At 35.7% G+C, this 24,372-nt stretch overlaps 1 protein-coding gene across 1 annotated transcript in view; it reads left to right on the top strand.

Annotated features, from left to right (window-relative positions):
- Positions 1-24,372, top strand: part of LUZP2 (leucine zipper protein 2) — a 743,524-nt gene that overhangs the window by 357,045 nt on the left and 362,107 nt on the right. The window lies entirely within an intron of this gene.

Here is a 24,372-nt window from a genome sequence, read left to right as displayed (position 1 = left end):
TCTGGAGGTCTGACTGGGTCTTCCATTGAAACAACTGAATGTTAGGTGATGCTGCAAATTGCTGATAGAATAATAGGATTTAAAGTTGGAAGGCAATTTAGATGACCTCTTGTTCAGATATCTTACTTTGCAGACAAGCCCAAAGTTACAAAAAATAAGAAGTTTATGAGATCTGGGATTGGAAGCTCTGTCTTCTGATCCCAAGTACACAGCACTTTTTAATATATAGCATACTGTCTCTAATCAATATAAAGTGCTTTGTATGTTGAGAAAATGCAATGCTAGATCTTCATAAGAGCTAGCACAAAGGTAGATGAGAAGATACAGCTACATTGATAGATGAATGAGAGATACAAAGAGACATAGATGATTGAATGGATAGACATAAAGGAAGAAAACTCCATTTATATCTATCTAGAAATCATATATGTGATATGTAGGTATAAATACACATCTCTATCCATCCATCCATCCATCCATCCATCCATCCATCCATCCATCCATCTATCCATCTATCCATCTATCTATCTATCATATCTTGACCCATACTAGCCTAAACAATAGCAAATGCTTCAGGATTTAACTGAGATGAATATTCTCTCATTGTTGTTGCAGAAATACTAGTTTTGCATTGTGATAAACAACCAGCTCCAAAATAAATGATATTGTTTCAAGAACAAGGTTGCGATTGTATTTCTCCAGTGTAAACACAACTTAGCATATGTGGTGTGTGTGTGTATGTATGTATATATATATATGTATATACATATGTGTGTGCACACATATATACACATAGAGAGTTGTGTATGTGTGCATATGCATATCTATCTGTGTATATATGTGTATGTATATATGGTATATATGAGACATAGATATACATATACATATGTACATACATATATGTCTCCAAATCTATTGAAATGCTTAATAAATCTGCATTGAATTGTATAATATGACATCAGCCTAAACTTCCATATGATTAAAGTAACTATGGCAAAGGGAATATTACATACTTGGAATAATCTACTTCGTGATCTCTGAATTATAAATGAAAATGTAATGAAAGTTCAAAGTAATTTGGAAAAATATGAATTTTAACTGTATGCCATATTATGAAACAATTAAAATATTATACTTTGCTGCCCAGGTAGGTCCCCAGATCACTTATTATTTTCTTAGAACAATTATGTGTTGTGGTGCTTAAGCTTTCAAGGATATCTTAATCACTAGTAAGGCAGCAGTAAAAGAATTAGGACTACCCTCCATCAACCAAGCTTCCTCAAGACTTTTCATGGCATCAACCATCTTTTCTTCTCTTGACATGCATTTGACACACTAAACAAACAGCGTTATTCTCAGTTTGAGATACTGTCCTATGACCAAATGGTCTGTCCCCTTTCCTTTGACAATATTGTTCTCTCAGCTTAGAAATAGCTTCCTTTTTAATATATTTTTCATAAATTAGTCAGATCAGCAGATGGATTAAGGGTACATGTGGTAGGCTAAAACAGAGGTGAGGTGAACAACATTGTAAAAGCCAATGTTTACAAAGCACTTTAAATGTGAAAAGCTTATAAAATATGTATGTTCATGTAAATTTATATATATATATATATATATATATATATATACAGAGCGAATTTATATGTATATTTGTACAAATGCATATAGGTGCATCCATGTGTATATTTGCATCAACACACACATATACATACACACATGTATGTTATGTACCTGTACATTAACTGGTTTAAATATAAAATACACATGAATTTGTGTGGGCACGTATATATGTATATATATAATTTCTATGTATGTGTATATGTGTATGTATACATGCATTTTTTTCTTTTCTTCACAACACTCTGAAATAGATGCTCTTATTGTTACCCCCATTTTTGCAGATAAATTATTTGAATTTTAGATCAATGAAATGATTTACCCAGGGTCCTAAAACCAGGAAGTATCTGAGATAGGATATGAACTCAGATGATCCTAACTCCAAGTTCAGACCTCTCTGTTCCAAATATTTATATTTCCAATATAGTGTATATTTATGTTTTTATTTAGCATACTTATGTAAGTGTGTGTATATACGTATTTCTGTTATACATGTGATATATATGCCATATATAAATATATTTATATTTCATATATATTAACTTAGTATTAAAAGAAACTTGAGAGATCATGTGATAGCTCAGCGTCCCAATGATTAGTAGTACTATCTTCTAATTCATAGGACTGTAGTGAAGGCAATAATTTGTCAATATATAAATATGAAGCCATGCTGTTTCCACAAAGCCCTATTTTGTAATCATCTGTATCAGTAAACACTCCAACATACACAGGGGGGTCTGTTTGTTACCACAGGCTCTTTGATTTGTTTCTCTAACAAGAAAGGATGCTTTTGGGGGGTTAACATCACTTTATTCAAGCACAGGTATTAGAGAAATCAAAAATCAGCAGACAGCACTTTCAAATGGCCTGACCATTAACATACATATATCTTTACCAGAGAGGAAAGCACCAACATCTGGGTTTTCAAAGGTGGAGAGGGGGGCTTAACAGCTTCCCAGAGTCTTATCTGGCACACAGACCATCTTCCAAAAACTAAGCCCCAAAGTAAAACTTTATCCTCAGAGTATTTATGTATTTTTCAGAGCCTGAGGGCATGACCCTCTGACCCAGTGCCTCAATACAAAAAAAAGGTACTTGAGACCCTCCTACAAAACAACTCCCTAATCAAGCTTGCCTTGGTCAGACCCAACAAAGTGTACGGAAGATCTTTAATCACATTCAGATAGAGGCATCATAACTTCTTGATTTGGCTAAAACAAAAACAACAAAAGATCCTACTTTGCTTGGCCTCACACCATCATAGAAGTGGTCCAGAATTCCTAAAAGCGATGGAACAGAGCATAAATCCTGGTTTACATAGCTTAAGATCACAGTAAGACTTTGGGGATCTCTTGTATGGATAATTACTAAACTTTACCCTGGGGGTCAGTTTCCTCATCTCTAAATTAGGAGAGGGGAGTGGTGTGTGTGGTTGCATGGAATTACTCTTAAGGTCTCCTCCAACACTAAATGAACAAAAGTGCTAAAAGAACATTTTTAAACCTTCTGAAGATAATTAACTCAACAATTGGTATGGCGAATGTGAATTTTTGTCCAGTAACTGATTTGTCAGTACATCACTGGAAGAGATGAACAGAGCCATTTCTCCACTAACTTGTTGCTATAAACTCATTCAGAATATACGGAAAGGTTGCTGCTAATGAAAGAATAGCTGAAATGTGTCTTTGCAGAGGCCAAGAAAAGATTATTAGTGTCATCGTATATTCCAGACCAACAAGAACTGTTCCTGCATGGAACATAAAGTCCTTTCACCCTGAAGGACTGTTGAGAATTGAAACAAAAATAAATCATCATAATAATTGTAGCTTATGGGGCAACAACCATGGCCTAAGATGAAGCAGTAGAGTAATTTCATAGTTTCTGTTATGGAAAGTGGATTTTAATTAGATTCATAAGGAACTGCAATCAAATCCCGATTTGCTCCATCATGTTGTTGCTGCGGCTGCTATTGCTGCTGCTGGTTGTTCTTGTTCTGCTGCTTCTTCTTGTTGTTCTTGTTGTTCTTGTTCTTGTTCTTGTTCTTCTTGTTCTTGCTCTTGTTTTTCTTGTTCTTGTTGTTCCTGTTGTTCTTGTTCTTGCTGTTCTTGTTCTTCTTATTCTTTTTCTTGTTCTTGATGTTCTTGTTCTTTTTGTTCTTGTTCTTGTTCTTGTTATTCTTGTTCTTGTTCTTCTTGTTCTTGCTCTTGTTGTTCTTGTTGTTCCTGTTGTTCTTGTTCTTGCTGTTCTTGTTCTTCTTATTCTTTTTCTTGTTCTTGATGTTCTTGTTCTTTTTGTTCTTGTTCTTGTTCTTCTTGTTCTTGCTCTTGTTGTTCTTGTTCTTGCTCTTGTTGTTCTTGTTCTTGTTGTTCCTGTTGTTCTTGTTCTTGCTGTTCTTGTTCTTCTTATTCTTTTTCTTGTTCTTGCTGTTCTTGTTCTTCTTATTCTTTTTCTTGTTCTTGATGTTCTTGTTCTTTTTGTTCTTGCTCTTTTTCTTGTTTTTCTTGTTCTTGTTCTTGCTTCTTCCTCTTCTTCTTCTTCTTTTTCTTTTTCTTCTTCTTCTTCCTCTTCCTCTTCCTCTTCCTCTTCCTCTTCCTCTTCTTCAGTTGTGTCCAAGTCTTTACGATCCCATGACCCAAATCATGCCAGGTCATTCTATCGTTCCCTATTTATCAAAGTCTATTCAAGCTCATGTTTATCACTTCCATGACACTCTATCCATCTCATCCTCTGCTTTCTCTTTCTTCTTTTGCTTTCAATCTTTTCCAACATCACAGTGTTTTCCAATGAGTCCTGTCTTCTCATGATGTGGCCAAAATATTTAAGCTTCTACTTGAATATTTGATACCCCTTTGTATCCTTGAACAAATGACTTTAACTTTTTTCAGACATCACAAGATGTCTAAAGTATCTTCCAACTCAAGATCTGTGATCCCATGAAAAATTAAATATTCATTAAATAGGATATAAATAAATATAACCTCTTAGGCATACATAAACAACAATCAATGATATTTACTAGTACCAATTTCATCAATTTGTTTATTCAGTATTATTTATTCGCCAATTTATTCCTGTTTTTGTTTCCTATAGATTTAGAATATATTATGGATCTTTTATGGAATTAAAAAATCCACAAAATTAGCCTTGGTTTCAGTAATTCAATCCAATTTGTATTATTATCCCCTTTGCCAAAAATCCCATGCTTATACCTCCTCTCTACTCTGAAGATGTGTCTACATAGATTTGTCTGGGGACTCATGTCTTCCCCCATTCTGAGACTGGAGTTGTCCTTGGGCAAGAACGTTATATGGAAGCTGTAGTTTTCCCAACCAAACTCAATTCTTATAGCTCTTACACTGTTATTTAACAGCTTCCCTCAATTCCAATATCATCTTTCGATTTCTTGCCCAGCATTGCTTACTTCTGTTGCCAGGCAATTAACTCTTTCATTCCTTAGTCTCCTATGATGGATTCTTGAACTCAGTGGCTTAGCTTTCCTCTGACCTTCACACAAACACTATGTCCTTTACATCCCCAGAGCCCACTGTACCTGGCTTCCTTTACAGACTTTTTAATCAGCTCTTCCCTCTTACTTTATCTTGATGCCATCTGACATGATGTCCACCCCAGTCCTTTCTTATCTAGTCAGATTCTGAGCCTTCCTGTCCCATCAAGTCTTTTTGCTAGAAAAGTCCCAAGGCTACATGGCTATTGTCAGATTTTGGAAATTGGCTTCTGGCTATTTTGTTGGTCTTTTCTTTTGGTATTAGCAGGCATCCTCATATTTATCGAGTGACAGTCCTCAGGAGCAGAGAGAACTGAATTATAATTAAAAAACACTTCTTTTAAAAATGTGATTATAATACTTTTCTCCATAAATTGCTCAAGAATATAATTATCATAATACAAACATTAAATAAGGAATTTTTCTTTGTTTTCTTTTTAAGTAGTGTTCTAACATTGTTCCTCTATGTAAAGTAAAAAAAAAAAATATTGGTTAGAAAACGTTATAGGATCATTTAAGCTGTGTCCTAATGTTATTTATTTTTCCCTACAGCACATAAACCGACTAAATTGAAGAACAGTTTCAAAGCAAAAATGGTATTTTGATTAACAGCTCACATTTTTGTGACTCTTTAAGGTTTAAAGTGTTTTCCTTGCAACAGTACTCTGAGAAATATAAGACAAATATTGTAACCCATCCCCAGGAACGTCAGAATACCATTAACCCCATTACGCAGATAAATGAAGAGAGTCTGTGAGAAGTTAAATGATTTGTGCAGGCTTGTGCACTAGCAAGGCTCAGACTTGGCATTCAAACCAACTTGACCTTGTATTCTCGTCTTAGATTCCTTCTACCATCCCACATATCTTCTTTAGGGCTGTCTCAATATTCTGCCTTCATCAAGTCAAATGAAAACTGTCAAGTTCCACACATTATAAATGTGTTACTGCTGTCATTCTTACAATTGGTTACTCAAAGGATAGAATTTTGACAATACTGGAATGAATTGGAAACATATTATCAATTTTTAAACATTATCTCCTAATCTTCACACAATAAATCTTGACTATTTTCCTTTATGTTCAACAGTTCACTTAGAACATCAGAAGGTATAAACATATAGAGTGATAGACTGGTTCCTCGTTTCTGTCAAATGGGGACATATCACTGACTCTTCCTTTCAAATAATTTGGTGCTTCTAGATTCTCTGTTTTCAGGAATGCAAATATGCCATCTATCCACTGACAAAAATCAGTAACTTCCTATATCTTGGTAGATCAGAATCATATAGAACTCTAAAAGTCAGAAGGCTCATGAGAACCTAAGCAGTCTATTTACAAAGACAACAAGAATCTTTTCATAATATCTCAAAAATCTATCCACTTCATGAAGACTTCCAACCAGAGAGAAGCCATGACCTCCTAAGGAAGTCTATTCTACTTTTGACTATTTCCAGAGAATCTTTGTTCAGTCTTCTGAACAAATATGCATCTCCTTTTGGCCAGCTGGTGATTAGCCTTTCTGACTTCAAAGAGCCTGATCTCTGAACAACAAAGTGCATTGATATGACCAATCAATCGTCTCCCCACCAATTAGAATATCTAAGAAGTTAAAACCTGATCCAATCACCAACTAAGGATAGAAGCAGTCATTCAATGAAAGGACATTGCACTCTTTATAAAACAATTTTATCATGAGTGTATCTATTTGAGAAAGCAGCGAATACTTCCAACAATTGGATGAAATGAAATGATAGTTCATAACAGGCATTTTGGGATTATTGAAAGAGACTTATTCACTTCCAAAAATATCAAACTAGTTCAGAATCTGACATTTCAGTGGCAGCCAGGAGAGAGAAATTGCAGCCAACTCTAAGAGAAAATAACTTGCGGTTGGAGGGAAGAAGAGCCTTTGTACCTACCTTCAACCTTGGCCAAGGGAAGAACATGTAAATTGTGAAGATTTTGACTTATCATGGACATTTTAACAGTGTCCCTGGAACAGTGGATGTCAGTGCCTGTAACAGGAGATGAGTACAACCTAGATACAATGAGGAAAGACAGTCTTAAGACTATAGAAAAGTCATGAAAAAGCTACTTTATATCTAAGAAGAATTTCCCCCTAACAGAGGAAGTATAAATAGCCAAAAGGACTACTAGAATCTTTAAGGATGCTTTTATAATGTACTCAATGAGTTGAGCCCCCTTCCCCCTGGATTTCTGTATGTACTTGTGGGAGATTGTGCCCTTGGTTTAGAAATTTTGAGGGTGATATTTTATTCTAATTGTGTTTAACTATATGACCCTCATAAATACAGTAAAGGTATTTACTTGTTTAGACATTTAATACTAAATGATAATTAGTAAGGGAAATCACTCAATTTCATACTTTTGATATATACTACTAGAGAAACAATCCCCCTCCTCCCAAGTTAGCCTTCAAACCTATATGGGTACAAGTACTAGCCGACCATTGGAAATCTAGATTGTTTGTTGAAGTAAGAGCTAGGAGAGTGATCCTAGAGCCCATGGTATTCGTGGAAAGTTTTTTTTTTTTTTTTTTTAATATGATAGAGTCTACTGGACTTTGTTTTACTGATACAGATTTTGTGAATTAGGGGAGGCCTCTACACTGAGATGAGACATCCATGTAGAAATTTAAATGATATGAGTGATAAGGGAGAAGACAAGCAAACTTAATTTTGTTTATGATATGTCCTTTTCCATTTAACACATCATTTTCTTTCTACTTTCTATACTTGGTCAGATCTCTTAGTGTTGACTACCTCTAATAACTTTGGCTATCTTAATTACTGTCCCAGCTGTCTATAATGCTTCCGCCATATCACCACACTAGCAACTTGTGGGAGATCCAAGGCATCCAGCTCTCTGCTAACATTTGCTGATTTCTGCTACAATTCCATATAAAGCTAACCTTTTTGTCTCCTAATGACCTATGACTACAGTCTGATAAGAAACTTAACTTTATTTCAGTTCCTCGGAAGTTAGAATTTATCAGAGGTAACCCAGACCTTAAAATTTCTATTATCATTTCTTCTTCCTCTCCAGTTGCTTCTAACTCTGATGACTCATGAGAGTATAAAGGTGATCCTCAGTTCACAAAGGATATATCTGGAGGGCATGACATCTGAGGAATTGTACCAAGCTAAGAAAATTTTGAGTTCATGTCTGATGATAGACTGTCTGCTTGTAGTCTAAGCAGCAGTCATGCTAAAATCTTGGAGAAGATTATTAGGGTGTTGGAATTTTGAACACAGCAGCTCTTGAAGGACATGTACTAATGTTAGACAGGTAGCACCTGATCTGCTGAATGGAGCACCCATGCTAATAAAATCACAAATCCTTGATGTATCTGAAAATTGAATATGTCTCTTAATGTGTCACCTCCATACCACATGGAGGCATTAAAGAAGCAATTTAATGTTAATAACTATCAGATGGAACCACAGATTCCAGAAGTATTGAAGTGATCAGTGTAAATTTTGATAAACAAAAAGGTAAACTTGGTTCCTAATTATAATGAAGATCTCTGGAATGACAAACAATGGCTATACACACAACAAACATCACACACACGAACACACACACACACACACACACACACACACACACACACACACACACACAACCTTTTTACCCCAAAAAATCTACACCAAATTTAAAGTTCTTTGTGGATACATATCCCTTTGAAATGATATTCTGCAAGCATCTACCAATATATTTTTTTTTAACTTTTGTCAGTCACCCAATTAACAAAATCACTAAAAAATAAAGACATTTAACTAATATTATATCACTACAAGTAACAATATAATATTTGCCCCACCTGTAAGCCTGAGGCTCATTTACCCTGACATGTGCATAATTTCAGTGAGAAGAGTACATATGCATAGAGATGAAAAGTGAGGGTGACACACTGGGAACACAAAAAATGGGCAGGACACATATTTCTGATGTTTCTGATGCTGTAGAGCTACCAGTGCCATCAGGTGATGTCATCCTGTTCTCATGAGGCCAGTTCTCCATTAGATATTGCTCTCTGTTAGACCTGTTTCCTTCTAGGCAAGGCATTTGGTCTCTGTTTTCATATACTAGGCTTCAACTAGATCCTTTAGTTACCTCTTTTATATAATAAGAGCAATGGGTATACTAATATAAGGACAAAATAGGTACATGATGTAGACATGAGAGATGAAATCATAAGCAAATTAGGAGAGCAAGGAATAGTTTACGTCTCAGATCTATGGAGAATGGAAGAATTTATGACCAAACAAGAGGTAGAGAACACTATGAAGTGCAAAATGGGTTACATCAAACAAAAAAGTTTTTGCAGAAACAAAATCAGTGCAAAATTAGAGGGAAATCAGAAAGGTGGGAGAAAAATTACTGCCACTGTTTCTCATAAAGGCCTTATTTCTCAATTATATAGAGAACTAAGTCAAATTTATAAAAATGTAAGTCATTCCCCAGTTGATAAATGGTCAAAGAATATGAACAGGCAGTTGTAAGATAAAGAAATTAAAACTATCTATATTCATAAGAAAAATGCTTGAAATAACTATTGATTAGAGAAATTCAAATTAAAATAACTCTGAAGTACCACTTAATACCTATATGATTGGCTAATGTGACAGAAAAGGAAAAAAAAAAGAAAGAAATGTTGGAGAAAATGTGGGAAAACTGTAGCACTAATGCATTGTTTGTGAAATTGTGAACTGATCACACCATTCTGGAGAACGATTTGGAACTTCTCAAAGGGCCCCAAAACTGTGAATACCCTTTGACTCAGCAATACCTCTACTAAGTCAATATCCCAAAGAAATCATACAAAAGGTATAAAGGACCCATATGTGCAAAAACTAAATTTTTTGTAGTGACAAAGAATTAGAAATTGAGGCAATGAACATCAAGTTTTGGTATATGAATGCAATGAGAATACTACTGTGCTATAAGAAATAATGAGCAGATGAACTTCAGAAAAACCTGGAAAGATTTACATGACCTGATGCTGAGTGAAGTAAGCAGAACCAGGAAAACATTGCATGTAGTAACAGCAACATTGTAACAGTAACAGCCACATTGTAACAGTAACAGCAACATTGTGTGATGATCAGCTTTGATAGACTTAGCTCTTCTCAACAATACACATTCAAGACAATTTCAAAAGGCTTGTGATGGAAAATGCTATGCACATGCAGAGAAAGAACTGTGGAATCAGTGTAGATTGAACTATAATATTTTAACTTTTTAGTTGTTTTTTTGCTCTTTTCTTTCTTGTGGTTTCCCTTTTTTGTTCTGATTCTTATTTCACATAATGACTAATATGGAAATATATTTAACATGATTGTACATGTATAACCTTTATCAGATTGTTCATTCTGTTGGGGAAGGGAGAGAGAAGGGAGGGAGAAAAATTTAGAACTCACAATCTTATAAAAAAAATGTGGAAACCTATCTTTACATGTAATTAGAAAATAATAAAACTATGAAATGGGATTTTTTTTTGAAAAAAGGAAAAAAACCTTGGATGATTGTATGAATTTGGTGCAAAATGAAATGAGAAGATCCAGGAGGTCACCGTACACAGTAGCAACAATGTTATAAAGATGATGAACTGTGATAGACCTGGTATTCTAATCAATACAACAATACAAAATAATTGCAAAGGAATCACAATGAAAAAATAGTATCTATCTCTACAAAGAAAACATGAATTTTAAGTGCTAATTGAATTATAACTTTCTCATTTTATTTTTTAGCTTTTCTGTGATATGACTAATGTGGAAATATATTTTTCATGAGTTCACAAACATGCATAAAAATAAGAACAATGAGTTCTGTCACCCTTCTTTTAGTAGTCTTCTTTTCAAATGTTATACTCCATCTCTTTTAGAAAGGCATAATCCTCATATACGTTCAGTTAATTTGCCTCTTTCACCAAAGGAAGAGGAAAGCTGCCAGCTCCCAGAATTTCAGTCTTCAGGGGCTCAGAGCTTTAGAAACATAAAATAGCCATCCATCTTTGATCACAATCTATATACGTTTAGTCTGTCTTTTGAACCAATTTTTGTCCATACACCAAGATTCAAACGTTTATCATTAGTGTCTATCTTAATTATGATTAGAAACTGTCTTTTATTTCCCATTGCTTTCTTGTTACCAAGAAAACTACCGAGCTACATTTCTTTAAAAAAAAAATTAATCCAGGCTTTGGCCATCTGCTTTGGCTTGACAGCTCAGAGTGCTACAAAGAACAACTTTACAGCAAAGGATGGGGGAAGAGGAAACTACTTGTACATATTTCACTGTCTCTTTGCTATATTAACTACTAGTCACTGATTTCCAAAAGAAAAAGGCAAAAATCATTTTCTAAAATGAAGACTGAACGGAAAGTAAAGTCTATTTTCCTCAAGCTAGGGCTTTTCATTTTGTGTAGTTGAAACCTGGAAAAGCCTCCTTGGAAATGTCAAACTACCCATCTGAGTTAGAAGAATACCCTTTAAACTAGGACTAAAGAGACTAACCTTAGTAGCTGTCGGATGTCTGTAGGGCATGTATGCAGTGTGGGAGAAGAATATGATTCTATAACCATTGTACTATGAAGGAAAAGAAAATCAGATCCATGTGTTGCAGTGTTATTCTTAATTTAAAAAGAAGGAAGAAATACATTGCTGAATACCTGTTAATTGGAAAAAAATATTTTGAGTTAATTTGCATGAAGGGAGAAAGAATGTACTATACCTTCCATGTATCCCTGTGGATTACAAAGGGGCTGATTTGGATTGAATAGATTAGCCTTTCAAAATGGCTGATGGGAATTTGGGGCAGAGGGAGCAGAATGTAATCAGGGAAATCATAAACTCATCTGCATAGAAATAGAACCCAAATCCTTGGGCTCTGGCTTGGGGCTTTAATCAACTGAACGAATCAGCCTCAGACATATGTCAGTTTTCTATTTAGAACCTTGGAAACACCAGACTTTATAAGTATCTCTCAACTTTATACTTAGCTACCTATTGCTCAATGAATTCCTATAAATCTAAGATGGTCATACCATGTTAAAACCTCCCCCACCCCCAATGTTGTTCCCTACCTCAGTTCTCTTCTTATTCACATCCAGCTAAGCCTTACTTCTCCCACGATTTACTTATCTTGTTCTGCCCTTCGCTTCCAGTGCATCCTGTGTGACCTGCCATTCTGTGTTGAAATGAATGAACAAAACACTTCTTTTCTCAACATTTTTTTCTCTTCTAATTCTCCTCTATTCTCCTGAATAAAGAAACTTGAGTCTCTCATTTTCAGTAAAAAAAATATGAAGTACTTGTCATTTTTGTTCAGCTGTTTCAGTTGTGTGTAACTCTTTGTGATCCCATTTGGAGTTTTCTTGGCAAAGCTACTAGAGTGGTTTTCCATTTTCTTCTCCAGTTCATTTCACAGATAAGGAAATGGACCTAAACAGGATTAAGGGATTTGCCCAAGGTCTCACAGGTAGTAAGTGTCTAAGGCTAGATTTGAACTCAAGTCTTCCTGACTTGAGGTCTGGCGCTCTATCAACTGTGCCACCTAGCTACCTGCTAGGAGGCAACAGCAAAATAGACTCTTCTTCTCAAAGACTTTATATTGTAAGGACCATGTGAGGGAAGAACATATTTCTATCAGATCTCTCACAGACTTATGAAATGCTAGCTTCCTCTCTCCCTACAAAATATTCAGTGAGGAACAAACAGCCTTCTCTCTCTCCCCTGTTACTATTGTTTTAATCACTCTTTGCCACCATCACTCAGTGGTGGTGGTGAAGATGATGATGAAGATGAGGAGGAAGATGACTGACAAGCTCCTAGAAGTACTTGTCTATACTTTTTGTCTACCTCTCTTCATTATCTACTCACATCATAGGTGCTTGCCATCTGGCTTTTGCTTTCTGTGAAATTATTCTCTTAAATATAAACATTACCCCTGATTATGAAATAAAATGATCACTTATTCCTCATTCTTGAATTTTCTCCCCATTTAGTATTACTGACTACATTCTCCTTTATATTTCCTCTTCCTTTGGCTTCTGTAATGTGATTCTCTACTATATCTCTTCTCATGTTTTGATACATTTTTATGTGGGTGTCTTCTAAAATTCTGTCCAATGTTTATTTCCATTGCCTTATTTAAAGAAATGACTGAATTTTTCTATACTGGTTTCTTGCATCTCCAATATCTGCTAGACATAAAATCATATGATGAGATATAGAAAGAGAGAGAGGAGGAGAGAGAGAGGAGAGGGAGAGAGAGAAAGAGATAGAGAGACAGAGACAGATGATGATGATAATGATAGAAAAATGTATGGTGCTACACGCTGGGAATACAAAGGTAAACTGAAATAAAGACTGTACCCTCAAGAGCTTACATTCTAATGGAGTATGTGAACACATAAGATCTAGTTGAAAGTAGGGAAGACCTATCCTAATGCAAGGAAGGTGTAGAAGTAGTTCAGAGAGTCACAGCCTTAAGTATCTTTGAAGTGAGTATGACTATTGTCTGTACTTTTTCAAGTGAAGGTTCCATGGAGGAATTTGCCAATCTGCAAAGGAAGCCCTAAGGGTGGAGGTGTGGCAGTGTGAGAATACCACTGAGGTCTGAGGAATCAGGAGCTGATCTGTACTTGATGGCCTAGAGCTCTAAAGGACATCACAGTCTATCTTATCTAATGACTTTGTTTTTACATGGAAGGAAAATTAGACCCAATGGGATTATGAACTTTGGCTAAGATCATACAAGTAGTAAGCGTCTAAGACAGAATTTGAACCCAGGAGTTCTGATTCCATCATCATCATTCCCCCCACATGAACCCTTGCAAAGACACTTGCTGGATGTCTTGCCAGTAACTCAAACACGTCCAATGTAGTGTTTGGGACAGTGAGGTGGTTCAGTGGATAGAGCACCAGACCTGGTGAAAATCTGAATTTAAATTCAGCCTCATACACTTACCAGCTGTGTGAGCCTGGGCAAATCACTTAACTGTGTTGGCCTCAGTTTCCTCATCTGTGAAATGAGCTGGAGATAGAAATGGCAAACCATTCCAGTATCTTTGCCAAGAAAACCCCAAATGAGGTCACAAAAAATTAAACATCTATCCCTTCCTCCTTCCTATTTGTTCTACCTTAACAACACTTTTTTTTTTTATTACGACCACTACCAACCCTCCCTAATTCAAGGCTAAGCTCATGTATCACCTCTTCAGTGAATCTTTATCCAAATCTCCCTATTAAAAAGATTTTTAAACCTTACTTCAAATTTTCCTTGAGCTAATTATTTAGATGACTCATTCCTCTGTATCACTTAATTAATAAGTCCCAAAACAAGCATTTGTTAAGTTTTAGTTAGGCATCAAACTAACCTCTGGGAACAGAGAAGAAGATGAAATGGCCCTTGCCCTTAAGGACATTGTATTTCATTTCATGTCTCCTGTTTTCCATCCATTATCTCCATCTTCATCTCCCTCTCCCTCTCCAATGTACCACACCTACATCCTATGGATTTAATAGAAGAGTTTTCCTTCACATTATCTTGCTCAGAAAAGAACCTCTTCATCACTTCCTACTGTCATTGCCATGTGCTTTTCTGCCCTCTTTGTGCTATGACCATGTCAAACAAGCATATTTTACCCTTCATTCTTCAGAGGATTTAAAAGTAATTCCTTTTTTGTTTAAAGAGACACCTTTGTAAAAATACCAGCAATATAGTAAATGAAGGGAAGAAGAAGAATTCCAAATGCACAAGTATCTGAGCTCTCTAAGCCATTACTCTTAATGCATGTGGTAGCATATCTGAAAACAAAACAAAATCTTTCTCTCTTGTCCTTTTCCAACCTAAGCACACCTTGAGGCTCTAAAATAAAGGGTTATAAAAATCACATTATTCAATTTGCTCCTTGCTTCGAGCCTAGGACTCTCTCTTTTATTCTCTGAATTCACAAGATTTTATTGATTTTAAAATAACCCCTACATATGAGTTGGGTGGAAATAGAGTCGCCTGTAACTTTAACCTTTCCATCCACCATGGAAGTCACTATCCTTTGTTCTGTGATTGATTTCCCTTTAGGGGGTAAATAAAGAGGAAACTGCTCTCCAGCCCCACCCCCCATGTAGAGAAGTACCTTCTCTTTTGCAGGTATGTTGCTGTCTGCTGTTTGTCCTTTATTCTCAGAAGATCAATGACATCTGGAGGGTGATGTCTTGACTTTGCAAGTGAATTAGATTTAAGTGAAGCAGAGCTGTGCAAAGTCACTAGCCTTATACTCTCCTCCAGAGCCATCTGGGTCCAATGGCAAGAGATACATCAGGATTGTAGGAGATGGTCTTTATGCAGTGGAAGATACTGGTCTTTTTTAAACTAAGTTCTTTTCTAGTTTGTCTGAGGCAACACCCATTCAGTGATCAAGGCTAGGTAAGAAATGAGGCAAAAAATGGCCTCTTTTACTTAAAAAAAATCTGGGAAGGAAAGACCCACTGAGTTTCTGGGACAAAAGAGAAACAATTACTATTTAGATTCACTATGAGCCCTGGGGTGTGTGTGTTCATCCTTCATTGCCAAAGAAGACCATGCCATCAGAGAAATGATGACATGACTTGTACTTGACTTTGTTTTGAGTGAGGGAAAGCTGTGCAGGTCACCAGCCTCACTTCTCCTCCTGAGCCATCTGAATCCAGTGACCAGATATTCATCAGGATGACTGGGATGACCCAGGATGAGACAGTTGAGGTTAGGTGACTTGCCCAAAGTCACACAGCTAGTGAGCGTCAAGTGTCTCAGGTGAGATTTGAACTCAGGTCCTTCTGACCTCTGCACTGGAGCTCTATCCATTGCCCCACCTAGCTGCCCCATTCTGAGCCCTGGGGAGCCAAACAGTGAAGAAGTGGAGCTTGAACTGAGACCCATTTTTAGCCAGTCAATGAGAGCTCCAGTTATTTGAGTTGAAGGCATGATCTCCAAGAAAGAAATCTTGCCAGTAAATCCCAAGATGTTTCAGATATCAAAATTTGCATTCCTTTAAACAGAATTCCTCCAGTTAAGAGTTTGATGCCCTATGGGAGAGGAGGGAGAAAAGAAGGAAGGAAGGAAAGAAAGAAGGGAGGGAGGAAGCTTTAAGGATACCCTGGTGATTAATGCCTTGAGGACTCCCTCTCAGAGAAGGGGAGAGTAGATGGGATCCTGCAATAGCATCTGAATAAAAAATCAATCTAGGAGGGGAAGACCCTCAGGATTTCTGGCTGGAATAGAAACAATTGCTATTGCACTCACTGGAGTCAACAAAGCCCAAAGGATGACCAAGTAAGGCTTGGACTGGGGCCCAGTATTGGTCAAATCACTTTGAGAGTCAGAGTGTTTTGGATTTAAGGCTTAGTCAAGTAGGTCTATTTGAATCCCAATGGCTTTATCAATGCCTGATTTTCTTTCAAGAAATGTATATTCCTCCTAAAGTCTTTCCCAGGTATCAGTTTTTCTGAGGCAACACTCATTGAGTGATTTAAAGTTGGGCAATAAATGAAGCAAAAGATGGCCTATTCAAAAAAAAAAAAAAAAAGAAACAAAAAAGAAAAGAGGAAGAGAGGAGAAAAGAAAAGGAGATAAAAGAAAAAGAACAAACTTTTGGAGGGGAAGACGCTCAGGGTTTCTGGCTGGAAGAAAAACAATTGCTCTTTACATTCATTGCATTGTGGATTTTTAGTTTGGAATGATGTGGATACAAATGCAGTCCCATGAAGGTCAGTAAGGGTCAGTTTCCCAGGCTCTCTGTGGGGATTCCAGGCTCATTCTGCAGCCTATCTTGTAACTTGAGGGTATCCTAATGCCCCTTTCCCCTTATCTTGAAATATCTTTCAACTTGTACCAAAAATAATTGCTTTTGTCCCCTTTATCCTGTGTTGCCTAACCTGTCACTCATCTTCCTCATTCTTAGTCATGACAATTTTTCCCTATCTTGCAAGTAACCACCTTCCTCACTTTCCTTGTACTGGTCCTGTCCTTAAAATCTCCAACCCGCATTAGAAACCCTACAAATGACATCATCATCTTACAGACTACAGCTTTCTTTCTATTTAAGTCTGATTCTTTTCCCATATCAGTGCCTTCGTTTAGCTCTTTGCTAAATCTCAGTTCCCTATGTTTTTGTATCAATAATGCTCTTTTTAGTTAAAGAGAATGTCTAAGTGAATTCTTTCAAATCTAAACCAGCTCTCCCAACTCTGATCCCTCAACATGAGGATGATTTGGCAATGTGGTATATGCAGACTTAACCTTAAATCACTCAATGCCTGTTGCCTCAGAAAAACTGATACCTGGGAAAGACTTTAGGAGGAATATATACTTATTGAAAGAAAATCAAGATATCAAAATCATTGCTAAAGCCATTAGGATTCAAATGGACCTACTTGACTAAGCCTTAAATCCAAATCGCTCTGACTCTCAAAGTGATTTGGCCAATACTGGTCCCAACCCAAGCCTTACTTGGTCATCCTTTGGGTTTTGTTGACTCCAGTGAGTGCAACAGCAATTGTTTCTAATCCAGCTAGAAATCCTAAGGGTCTTTCCCTCCTAGATTGATTTTTTATTCAGATGCTGCTGTGGCAGGATCCCATCTACTCTCCCCTTCTCTGAGAGGGGGTCTTCAAGGCGTTAATCACCAGGGTATCCTTAAAGCTTCCTCCCTCCCTTCTTTCTTTCCTTCCTTCCTTCTTTTCTTCCTCTTCTCCCTTAGGGCATAATACCCTTAACTGCAGGTGCTGTGCTCAAAGGAATACAAATATTGATAGCTGAAACTTTGCATGGCATCGTGGGATTTATTGGCTGAATTTCTTTTTTAGGGACCATGCCTTCAACTCAAATAACTGGAGCTCTCATTGACTAGCTAAAGATGGGTCCCAACCCAAGCCCCACTTCTTCACTATTTGGCTTCCCAGGGTTCAGAGTGAATATAAATAGTAATTGTTTCTATTTTTGTCCCAGAAACCCAGGGAGTTTTTCCTTCCCAGATTTTTTTCTAGGTAAAAGAGGCCATTTTTTTGCTTCATTTCTTACCTAACCTTGATCACTTGAATGGGTGTTGCCTCAGACAAACTAGGAAAAACCCTAGCTTAAAAAAGACCAGTATCTCCCACTGCATAAGGATCATCTCCTGTGGTCCTGATGTATCTCTTGCCATTGGACTCAGACGGCTCTGGAGGAAAGAGCAAGGCTAGTGACTTTGCACAGCTCTGCCTCTCTTAAATCCAGTTCGCTTGCAAGTCAAGACATCACCCTCCAGATGTCACTGGTCCTCTTCTGAGAATAAAGGACAAACAACAGACAGCAGCATACCTGCAAAAGAGAAGGTACTTCTCTACATGGGTTGTGGGGGTGAGGAGAAGAAATTTCCTCTTTAGTCACAGCCTAAAGGAATATCAATCACAGAACAAAGGATAGTGACTTCCATGGTGGATGGAAAGGTAAAAGTCATAGGCAGACTCTATACAACTCACATGTAGGAGTTGTTCTAATGTCAATTAAATCTTGTGAATTTAGAGAATAAAAGAGAGAGTCCTAGGTTGAGAGCAAGGAACAAACTGAATAATATGATTTTTATAACCCTTTATTTTAAAGCCTCAATGTGTGCTTAGGTTGGAATAGGACAAGAGAGAAAGACTTTGTTTTGTTGTGTTTTCAGATATGCTGCCACATGCATTAAGAGCAGTGGCTTAGAGAGCTCAGATCTTTGTGCATATTGAATCTGTGGGAATTAAAAAGGTTGTGCTGTGCACATTCCTAGGTAATAAGGGTTGTGGCCTAGCATGGACAGGTGAGAAGTCAGAAACTAATGGGCAGGCCCAAGGAGCTATAGGAAGGACCTATCAGAGAGGAAAACATGGAGTCACATGGGCACAGGACGGTGTCACAGGAGATTCAAAGTTCAGAAAATAGTATAAGAAGGCCCATCTTCTTACACATGTTGCAGTCTTCTTGTAACCTTACTAGGGAGGCTCGCTTCTAACAAAATCCTTCTTCTTCCCTTTATTTACTATATTGCTGGTATTTTTACAAAGGTGTCTCTTTACCGAAAAAAGAATTACTTTTAAATCCTCTGAAAAATGAAGACTAAAATATGCTTGTTTGATATGGTCATAGCACAAAGAGGGCAGAAAAGCACATGGCAAAGACAGTAGGAAGTGATGAAGAGGTTCTTTTCTGAGCAAGATAATGTGAAGGAAAACTCTTCTCTCAAATCCATAGTATGCAGGAGTGGTACTTTGGAGAGGGAGAGGGAGATGGAAATGCTAGTTGGAGAACAGGTGGCATGAAATAAAATACAAGGTCTTTAGGGGCAGACACTAAAGCGATTTTCAAAAATATGTAAAACAATATTACACTTCTCACATTTTGGGGGCAAAATATGATTATTTTCATTAAAATACTATTCACATTTAAATATGATAGGCTTATTTTTAAATGAACTAATTAATATTTTTAACTAATTTTAACTAACAAATATTTTTTAAAACATTAGTTTTAATGTCTAATATGGCAATTATTGATAGATATAACTGACACAAACCAGTTATTTGGGACACTCAATGATTTTTAAAAGTGTAAATGGATCCTGAGGTAAAAATTTTGAGTGTCACTAATGATTTAATGACTTTCCCACATAAATCATGTGCATTTTAATATATTACTAACAAAACCCAACAGCAGGAGATAGAAAGAGAAATCCTATTTAAAGCTATAGTAGACACTATAAAATATCTGGGAGTCTCCCTGCCAAAACAAACCTAGGGACTGTATGAACACAATTACAAAACACTTTCCACACAAATAAAGTCAGACCTAAGTAAGTAGAAAAACTTCAGTTGCTAGTGGGTAGGCCACGCTAATATAATAAAAATGACAATTCTACCTCAATTAATTACTTATTCAGTGCCATACAAATCAAACTACCAGATAATTACTTTCTAGAGCTAGAAAAAATAATATCAAAATTCATCTGGGAGAACAAAAGGTCCAGAATATCAAAGGAACTAATGAAAAGAAATTCTAGGGAAGTTAGCCTAGCCCTACCAGATCTCAAATTGTACTATAAAGCAGCAATCATCACAACCACTTGGTACTGACTAAGAAAATAGAAGGGTAGACCAACGGAATAGGTTAGGTACTCAAGACATAGTAGTCAATGAATATAGCAATCTACTGTTTGATAATTCCAAGAATGTCAACTTCTGGGATAAGAACTCACTGTTTAACAAAAAAATGCTGGAAAAATTTGATAACATTGTGGCGGAAACTGGGCATATACCAATGCGTGACACTATACACAAGAATAAAGTTCAAATGAATACATGATCTAGGTATAAAGATTGATACTTAAATTAGGGGAGCAATGAATAGAGTATTTGTCAGATTTATGGAGAATGGAGAAATTTATGACCAAACAAGAGATAGAGAACATTATGAAGTGCAGAATGGATAACTTTGATTACATTAAACTGAAAAGTTTTTTCACAAACAAATGCAATGCAACCAAGATTAGGAGGGAAGCAGAAAACTGGGAAAGAATTTTTGTAAATAGTATCTGTGATAAAGGCCTAATGTCTAAAATATATATATTTGAGTCAAATTTACAAAAATTCAAATCATTTCCCAATTGATAAATGGTCAAAAGATATATTTAATGACTTTCAAGGTGGCTCAAAATCCACATTCTTTTATTTCAATTAAGCTTTTACTATATGCAAGGCACTATACTTGATGCTAAAGACACCTAGAGAAGAGTGAAAGTGTCTTCCAGAAGCTTACATTCTCCTTGGTACAATCTATGATCTTTTTTCACAAATTTAATATTGTATTTCTAAGTTTTTATTTAAAAGGAATAATAAAATTGCAAATGTAAATAAAAAATAAATGCACCTTTAAAGACAAAACAAAATAAACAAACAAACAAATTTCAATGGCAAACATGAAAACCTGTATAATCTTGCTAATCTCTTGTCCATTTTATCAAGTATACCACAGAATGAAAAGTAATGAAAAAAATTCATTCTTCACATGCATCCTATAAGAGAGCTTTCTCTTTAAAGAGGTGAATTATTAAAATGAATATCTTTGATTTAGACTCCAAAAGAAAGAAGAGGAACAGAAAGGAAATTCCCCACATCATCTGGAAAATTGGTGGACAACTGGAAGTTAAAATTATACTTTATCAGAAACAAAATGTCCAATTCAAAAGACAAACATTCCTGGTAGCTAATATGTCAAAATTTATTGTAATACTATTGCTTATAAAAACAAAAACAAAAACAAAAATGCTACTGCCTTTAAGGAAAACAACACCAACAACTGTAATTCTAGTACATAAAATTTACTATAATATTATTTTCCAATAGCAGTTACAGTTTATTCAGTTTTGTTGAAAGACCATGAAGATCTATATTCCCTCAGAGATACAAAATACAGACCTTTTGGGAAATGACCTTTTAAGCATCAGTGAAACTAGTGAAGTAGGCAAGTGATACTCTTCATACTAATTTTAGATTATGTACAGTCGAGCTAAATTTGTATATCTACAAATTACTAATGTTTGAATCTTCATAGGCAGATAATAAACCTGCTATACCCATGTTCATATTAGCTAGTTTCCTCAAGCAAATACAATTAGTACATTTTATTCATTTTTAAAATGTTTATTTTTAATTTTAAAATTCACTTTTGTAATATTTTGAGTTCTAAGTTTTGCTGCTCCCTCCCCTCCCCCAACATGGCCTGCAATCTGATATAGGCTAAACATATTTCATTATGTTACACATATTTCCACATTAGTAATATTGTGAAAGAATCAGAACAAAAGAGAAAAATCATAAGAAAGAAAAAACAAGCGAAAACAAAGAAAAGAAAATAGCTTACTTCCCTCTGCATTCACACTCCATCATTCTTTATCTGGTTGTGGATAGCATTTTGCATCATCAGTCTTTTGGAATTGTCTTCGATCACTGCATTGCAATCAGTACATACTTTAAGTGTGATGTTGATGTTGGTAATAACAAGGAAATGTACTTTGTTTCATTATTTAAAATATAAATGGTGTAATATTATTTTTTCAGTAGTGATTACTTTACATGCAAGTTTTCATGCTGAGGAATGACTCCTATTGGGTTTAATATACAAAATATTTCTGTTCATAGTGGCTCTTACAACATTGTTTTACTGAATTTTCTAACTAACTTTTCACTAATAACTTTTCACATCTAAGATTCAAACATTAGGCAGGCTTAAAAAAAAAATCCATAAAGCTAAAACAAAAATTTTAATAACTTCCTCTAACAAATAAAAAAAAGAAAAGAAAAGGAATCAAATGAGCACACTCTAGGTCACTAGTTATCCTATGACTCAATCCTAATTTTCATGCATATGTGAGAGATGTCTCTCTCTCCCTCTCTCTCTTTTCTGTTTCTCTCTCCCTCCCTCACCCCCTGCATGTACACCCAAACACAAAAGCAAAAACAAAAAAGAATGTATTAAGATCTTTCTGCAACTTGTTTTATATTTGAAAGTCATGTCTGGAAGCATATATGTGTGTACGTGTGTCTGTATGTGCCCATGTAGTCCTACCTCATAAAAGAAAAATAATCAGAATTTTAAGTTCTGTTTACCAAAGTGTACTTGCTTAACAAAACTAATAGCTCCTGCTACTATAATGATCCAATAAAGAATAGTTAATGTTTCACTTCCTAGTCTATTAGTATATGTAAAACAAATGACTTTTCTTTGTCAAATATGTAGTAACTATATATGAACTAAAAAAAACTCAAATGATCTTTTCAAATTCCCAAGAATTGGATCTCCTCATTTGGACTGAAACTGTAGCACATTCATACAACTAAGAGCTATATTAACTCTAATTTGCTTTAATATTATCATGTGTTCCCTTAAGTTGTCTCTATGAGAGAAACAGTAATTTCCCACCCCCTAAATCTTTTGGCACTAACCATCAATGCCAAAGTAGCAGGGCTTCCTGATAACCACACACTGTATTTTTATTAAAGTCAACTTATTTAATATCTGTATTCTTTTATTGCACTCATGTAATTACCTCCAACACATCCATAAGAATCCAGCAATGATTATTGCAACAAAAGTGTAGTAAATAAGCCTACAAAGAGTTTGCTGTCACTATTAGAAGTAGGTCTTAATATTGTGGAAAACCAGGAAGGAGTTCTGTTTCTACAGGTTCAAACTCCCATCTTTAAGTGATCAGAGCTGTGATCTAGCATGGTCAGATTAAAGGTCAGAAACTTGTGTGCAGGTTTAATGAACTGTTTGAAGGAAAGCCTATTAGACAGGAGAGCATGAAGTCACATGGCCAGTGGATGGTATGATGGGAAGTTCAAAATTTGGAACAGTATAAAAGGACTTGCATTGGTCTGAACAAATTGTAGTCTTCCTGTAGCCATACTTGGGAGCTAATTGTTCATTCAGGGTGAATGAACATAGAAGGCACTCTCCCTCCTCCTGAAGAGAGGTGGGGTCCACTTTAGTCAAAGTGTCCAATTCATCTGAACTCTAATAAATTTTCCTTGATACCTTTTTGTGTGTCAAGTGTTTCTAACAATGTTTTACAATCTTTCCTTAAAAAAAATGCCAACAATAACCATAAAGCAGAGTACATAAGCAAATTATTTCTTAACCAGATATAAAGTTTTATTTATCTTTTGCCCAATACAAATCTCTTAGGGTTATTTATTTATTTATTTTTACCATACACACACAAAATCTTGATGAGTTTGTAATATCTTTCTGAGTTAAAATAGCATTTTTCGAAATTTAAAGAAAAATATTTTATAAAAGGAATTTTTACTGTTAAAGTCTTTCTTATTATAAGACAGAATTATTGTAATTCTTAGTGAAAAACATAATTATATCTGTTGATTTATTTATAACAAATGCTACATTTTCATGAAAAAGAAACTATCAGTAGGTATCCTTTCTACTTCACATGAGTCATTCATCCCTAAAGTATGTCAAGCATGCTTTCAAAGACTCGGGCAGGGGTCGTCTCAGTATTTTCTTTCTCAATAGAGTTTGAGGTAGTTCCTCTGCCTTTTAAAGCATTATGTGGTCTTTGACCTTCCCTTTTTCATCGTCCTCCATTTTTCCTCATTCTCACTGTCTAGGCTGAGGGATAAGTTGATTGCCTAGAAATACATATTCGTT

This window comes from Notamacropus eugenii, chromosome 6, assembly GCF_028372415.1.
Source record: "Notamacropus eugenii isolate mMacEug1 chromosome 6, mMacEug1.pri_v2, whole genome shotgun sequence".
NCBI classification, from domain to species: Eukaryota; Metazoa; Chordata; class Mammalia; order Diprotodontia; family Macropodidae; genus Notamacropus; species Notamacropus eugenii.
This window is presented reverse-complemented; position numbering and strand designations above follow the sequence as displayed.